A 7,241-nucleotide genomic window follows, 5' to 3' on the forward strand; every position below is an offset into this window, starting at 1 on the left:
ATGTTCCTAATCATTTCTTAGTGGAATGGTTTGTCAAGTCTTTGTTAGCTCTCGTATCAAAAGATGTGGAAAAATGTGGAGTCATGACTTAAGAGCAAGTTATTTCTCATGCTCAATATTTAGATATAATTATACCCAATCGGGCACACTCTATGATAAGATACAAAACACTATGAGACCTTTGAATATTATTCCTCCTCCACCTGGTAAAGAATATCATGATGACAATGGCATTATAGGTTTTGCCAGTTCACAGTCAGCGAGTAAACCATTTGGAATTTCTCTTACCACTCCTACATAAAACCCTCAATCTCATCCTCCTACAGCTTCTACTTCTGAGATAAATGTCGTCTCATCTGATAAAGGAAAGCCTCAACAACAACCTGGAAGCAAGAAGAAAGGTAAAGCTAAGAAAAAGAAATATTCCTCACTACAGGATAAACAAACAAATTCATCTTCCGATGAGAAACAAAAGTCTCGATACCCATGCTTCATGTGATTGTATGCACCGCGTTGAAGTGAATTAGTTCCTTAAATCATTCACTTCTCCCGCTATCCTCACGAACTCGTTTCCCAATCAAGAGCCCCATATGGTTTCTCAGGATGCCTCTTCCTCTAACATGGTTTTGATGCTTTCCTCCTCAAAGCTGAAATCCAATGTTTTGGTGGCCACTCGGAATAAGGACTATGGTAATACAAATCCACTGAATGGTCAGGCTACTGATCAACCTGCTAGTTCAGAAACACCTTCATTTGATCATGTTCCACCTCTGTTTCCTATGGAATTGACTATCAATCCTCTGAAAGGTGTTATCCATAACTGTACTTTCAACCCTCATTTTAGAGCCGCTCAAAATTACAACATTGTTGAAGACTTGGCTCCGTCCCCTTTGGCTATGTCAACTCTTGCGATGTTGCAAAACTGCCCCACCCAAAGAAGGCCTTATTATCAACTATTAGATGTGTGGACCCATCTGATTCCAACCTAATGGTTTTCTCTCATGAAAACTATACCCCTTGACTTCGAGCTCAGTTATATTTTATGATTTATGTCATTGTTCATGGTAAGAAAATTCATCGTTCTATTGTGGACAAGGGAGCCTCAACCTACATCATGTCTTTTTGTTGCTAGAAGGCAATTGATTCACCCTAATGAAGTCAATATACCACCACATTAAAATCATTTGATGGGAGGATATACCAACCTTGTGGGATTCTAAACTCTCTCCAAGTGGAATTAGGGGGAAAAGATGTCTCCATTGAAGTAGAAGTTATTGATGAACCTTTGGATTATAATCTCCTATTGGAATGTACATGGGTTATGCCATGGGTGTTGTCATTTCAACTTACTTCCAAACAATCATATTTCCTCATAAAGGTAGGATTGTGGCCATAGATTGACTCACATTTTTTGCCTGAGAAGAATCTTAGTTTCTCCCTGGTTACAAATTTTGTTAACATATCTGCAGGATTCTGGTTAGTGTATATCTTTTTCTACTTCAATTGTTCATCTTCCAACACTGATCATATGAAATGGTACTTAAGTTGTATATGTTTAGTCTTGGAATGAAATGTTGAGTTCTTTGAAAGATGTATGGCACTCTGGATGTCACTGTATCACCTGCCCAACTCTTGCTTCTTACCCAATTTATCTAGAAACCTTTGTAACCAAATCATTTCTTTATTAGCCTCTGTAGTAGCAACATACTCTGCTTCTGTTGTTGAGAGTACAACAACACTTTGTAGTTTTGAAACCCAATTGACAATTGTTCCACCTACAGTAAACACATACCATGTTGTGCTCCTCCTGTTATCTCTATCACCCGCCATATCTGCATCAAAATATCCCTGTAGAGAAATGTTTGAGCCACCAAAGCATAATTCTTGATTTGTGGTACCTCTCAAATACCTGAAGATCCACTTCACCGCCATCCAACATTCTTTTCCTGGATTTTTCATGTACCTACTTACAAATCCCACTCCATGTGCAATATCAGGACTTGTGCAGATCATTGCATACATTAAGCTTCCAACTCCTTTTGTATATGGAACTTTAGACATATACACCATTTCTTCCTGAGTCTTGGGACACACCTCCTTACTTAGTTTGAAATGGCTAGCTAAAGGCATACTAACTGGTTTTGCATTTTCCATATTAAATCTTTTCAACACCTTTTGTATGTACTCACTATGAGACAATGTTAATTTTTTATTCTTCCTATCTCTAGTTATTATCATACTAAGGATTTGTTTTGCAACACCCAAATCCTTCATTGCAAATGAGTTTGAAAATTTTATTTTGAGCACATTTATTTCCTGCATGTTAGAACTTGAAACAAGCATGTCATCTACATACAATAACAATATAATATATCTGTCATCATTTTACCTTTTGAGATAGACACAATGATCAAAGTGACATATAGTATAACCTTGTTCAAACATAAACCTGTCAAATTTTAGATACCACTGCCTTGGAGCCTATTTTAAGCCATACAAGCTCTTTTTCAACCTGCACACTAGTTTCTCCTTCCCTTTGACCTCATACCATTGTGGTTGTTGCATATATATCTCTTCCTCCAAATCCCCATGGATAAAGGCTGTTTGTTAGGCCCCTATACTACTTGTGTAGCCCCTTATTGTTATTAGTACAACCCACTTATTATATTGATGTACCCATGTAGTGCCCATATTGTTACTATTATGCCACATAGAAGCCCACTATTGTTATTATTATGCCCTTACATTATTATTGTTATGTCGGCTCTGATTATGTTATGACCCCTTAGACTCCTCTATATAAAAATGAGGTCTTTCCATTTGTATCATCGAAGAATTGTTCATTTATGTAATGTAAAGGAGGTTTCCCCCTCGAAGAGGCTGAATTTTAAGGCGTTGATCTATCTTTTCTATCTTTTTCTTGAGCTGGTTCCATAACATTTGGTATCAGAGCTTTGGATTCTAGGGTTTCGTTGCTCCAAACAGGTCATCATGGAATTTTCGCTATAACGTTTTTTCTATGATGTTTCAGAAGCTCAAACAAAAACCCATTTGAGCAGAAATCGCGTTGAATCTCGGGTCCGAATTTCAGATCTTTTCGCACTATATTTGCGGAGATATGATATGAGGAAGTTGGTCTTTTTGGAGACTCCTGAATTAGATTCCAAACAGGCGACTTGGGGAAAATCACCATAACTTTCTCTCTGAGCATCGGATTGAAATTTCGTAAGAAGGTACAAAAAGAGGACAGAATTTGGTTTCTTGTGTATATTTTTTAGAGCCAAAGGCCGAAACAGTGACTGTGGCATGTCGTACAAGTTTGCTCTACTAAACTAGTCTATAATCAAGTAATCTTGGGAGATTGTGCATAAATCTTCCTTGGAGAATCCAATTTGGATAAGACTAGTGGCATTGGAAAGAGGACACAGAGGGCTACTACAGTTCGTAATTGTAAAACTTAAAGATCTGAAAGTACAGAGTTACAGTCGTTTCAAGACCGAGCTCCTAAAATCAAGAAAAAGCAAGATGAAGAAGTTTGATGGCAAGGATCCGGTAAATTGGATACTTCAAATGGAGCAATATTTTGATCTACATGGTGTACCATTGTTACAAAAGGTATGTATTGCATCTTCATATTTAGAACCAGATCAATTTTTATGATATGAAGGGCTTTGTTCTCGTAAACAACTTGTTACGTGGTCAATTTTCACGGAGTAAATGATAACACATTATGAGGATACAAAGAGCAACACCTTCTTTAGAGCAACACCAAAACAATTGGAAAGAGTAAAAGGGATTTGTGACATAGTGGAAAGAAAAATTATGGAAACTAGGAAGCATGCCCTTCACAACTATAAAGATGGAAGTGTTGTTTTTCCTAGCCTTCCACAACCTACAAGGGTTACACCACAACAATTGGAAGAAAAAAGAGAAAAAGGGATTTGTTACAATTGTGATAGCAAATGCAGTAAAGGTCATAAGTGTGCCAAGAAGAAATTATTTTACATAGAATATGAAGAGGAGGAAGAAAAGGATCAAGAAACATCAAAAGAAGAAGATATATGCTAGGACCCCAACCCAGAGAAAGAAGAAATGAATCATACCATATCTTGTAAAACATTGGCAAGAATTACCACTCCTCAAACCCTCAAGATAGAAGGACATATCAAGAAGAAAAAGGTGCAAGAAGTGAAAGATCACATCGAGAAAGAAGAAATGAATCCAACCATATCTTGTAATTCATTGGTCGAAATTACCACTCAAACTATCAAGATAGAAGGACATATCAAGAAGAAAAATGTTCAAGAAGTGAAAGGTCACATCGAGCACCAAGAAATGAATCCGACCATATCTTGTAAAGGATTGGAAGAAATTACCACTCCTCAAACTCTATAGATAGAAGGACATATCAAGAAGAAAAAGGTTCAAGCAGTTAAAGATCACGTCGAGCATCAACAACAAGTTCTCTAACTTTTAAAGGATAACGCCGCTTCGGTGCAAAATCAAATGAAAAAACATGTAGATCAACATCGTAGTGAATTTTTTTTTGATGTAGGTGATTGGGTATTTTTAATGATACATCTCAAGCAAGCTATTTATGAGAAGGAAATGTTGGCAATACTACATGCACTTAAAAAATGGCGACCTTACCGAATGGGAAGACTCTTCAAGGATGAGGATGTGGAAGCATTGTTTTGTGCTATTTCTATTATCCAACCAGATTGGATAAACGAAGCAAGGGATGAATGGAAGAAGGATGAAGAAGTATGGCCACTTATTCAAAAGTTGCAAAAGATCCCAATTCAAACAATATTGCCAAAAATTGAAGAGGAAGGAAAAATTATATTGGAACCAGAAGCAGTCACAGAAACAAGAACTCGACAGTTACGAAATCAATCAATTTTGGAGTATCTTATCAAGTGGAATAACTTATCCACTGAAGATTCCACATGGGAGGACAAGAATTTTATACAGAAGCATCAAGAACTATTCAAGCGTTGAGGATAATGCTTTTGAAGGAGAGGGGCATGTTAGGCCCCTATATTACTAGTGTAACCCCTTCTATTATTAGTACAACCCACTTATTATATTGATGTACCCATGTAGTGCCCATATTGTTACTATTGTGCCCCATAGAAGCCCACTATTGTTATTATTGTGCCCTTACATTATTATTGTTATGTCGGCTATGATTATGTTATGACCCCTTAGACTCCTATAGATAGAAAGCAGGTATTTTCATTTGTATCATCCAAGAATTTCTCATTTATGTAATGTAAAGGAGGTTTCCCCCTCGAAGAGACTGAATTCTAAGGCACGGATCTCTCTTTTCTATATTTTTGTGAGTTGGTTCCATAACACTGTCTTTACATCTAATTGCTCAAGATGCAAATCTTCAACTGCTACTAGACTTAAAATAGTTCTGATTGAAGTCATTTTAACAACAGGAGAAAATATCTCATCAAATTCTATACCATTTTTTGTGCAAACCCCTTCACCACAAGTCTAGCTTTATACCTTTTTCTTCCTCCATCTTATTCCTTCAACTTGTAAACCCATTTATTCTGCAATGTTGTTTTACCTACAGGAAACCTGACTAAGTCCCAAGTCTAGTTATGTGCTAAGGAGTCCATCTCTTCTTTCATGGCTTTCTCCTACTTCTTCCTGGTTTCTACCTGCACTACTTCTTCATAACATTCTGGTTCACGAGAATCAGTCAACAATACATAGTATAATAAAGGAGAGTATCGTTTAGGGGGTCTACTTATCCTAGTAGATCTTCTAACACCACTTTCAGGTGTTTGTGGTTGTTGTTGTTGTTGTTGTTCTAGCTATTGATCATTATGATTTTCAGGAACCTTCACTTTTTCTGTGATGTCATCAAACACTGTGTATTCTTTATTTTCTTTTTCCTGTTTCTTTTCCTACATCTGATCCTTATACAAAACCTTTTCATTGAATATGACATCTCTGCTCCTAATGATTTTTTGTTTTTCATAATCATAAAAGCAATAACCAAAATCATTAACACCATATCCAATAAAGGTACATTTCTTTGATTTTTCTTCAAGCTTTGTTCTATTTTTTTTATTAATGTGGACAAAGGCTCCATAACCAAAAGTCTTTAAAAATGGGTGGTTTAACTTTTTACCTATCCATGCCTCCTATGGAATACCACCATCCAAGGAACTTGAAGGCCCTCTATTTATTAGATAAACAACAGTATCTACAACATCTACCCAAAATTGTAAAGGAAATCTTGCATGCAATCTCATGCACCTTGCACACTCCATGATTATCTTGTTCATATTTTCTGACACACCATTTTATTATGGTGTTCCTGGAACTGTCTTCTCTCTACAAATTCCATTCTCTAAACAATACCTATCAAAATTGTTGCTGCAATATTCACCTCCATTGTCTAATATGAGACACTTCAACCTTTTTCCTGTCTCATTTTCAACCAAAGTGTCGAGCAGTAAACATGGTCTTTTTCACCTCTATTTACCCTACATTAATTATAAATCCAGGTACACTTTTTTATCTCAAAGAGTGTACTCAGTTTGAGGTGGTCACTTGTCAAGAGTAATGCTAGTAGTATAGTGCTTTTGCAAATGTAAATAAATGTTGGAAACAAACTCTAAATGTAATGGCAAGAACTTGAAATGCTTGTAACTAAATCATTTATTTAAGAAACTATAACACTTCATCAGTCAAGGGTGCAGTAATGATAAATCTTCCCTTTGTAAACTGATGTAATTGAAAAGAAATCAAGTAAAATATCATCAATCTGGGAACCAGAAAACAATAGTCAATGTTCACCACAGTTTCAGATCATTCTGTTCACATCGAAACAATTACTTGAAATGATAATTCAAATGACAGGAAAGGGAACAAGAACTAATCTATTTAAAAAGATTGAACAACAAAGCTTTAACCTATAGGAATGAATGAAGCAGTAGTCGTAATCTACAGGAATTAAGCAACAATCTTTACCTCGGAAATGATTTGAATAGCAAACCGAAAATGGAACAACAAACTAAAGTGAGTTATGAAATATTGAACAACAAATGAATCAAAGGTAAACACACAACAAACTACATCGAATGTTACACATAGCACATCTATACTGAGGGAGGCAATAATCTGAGTTTCGACATAACAATTATTGATTACGGTTATGAAGAAACAACAATTGAGGTTACCATGGAACAAAAATCCCAATGAACAGCAATCACTCT

This window comes from Pinus tabuliformis, chromosome 8 (assembly GCF_031772625.1).
Source record: "Pinus tabuliformis cultivar Carrire ecotype Pingquan chromosome 8, CPIR1, whole genome shotgun sequence".
NCBI lineage: Eukaryota > Viridiplantae > Streptophyta > Pinopsida > Pinales > Pinaceae > Pinus > Pinus tabuliformis.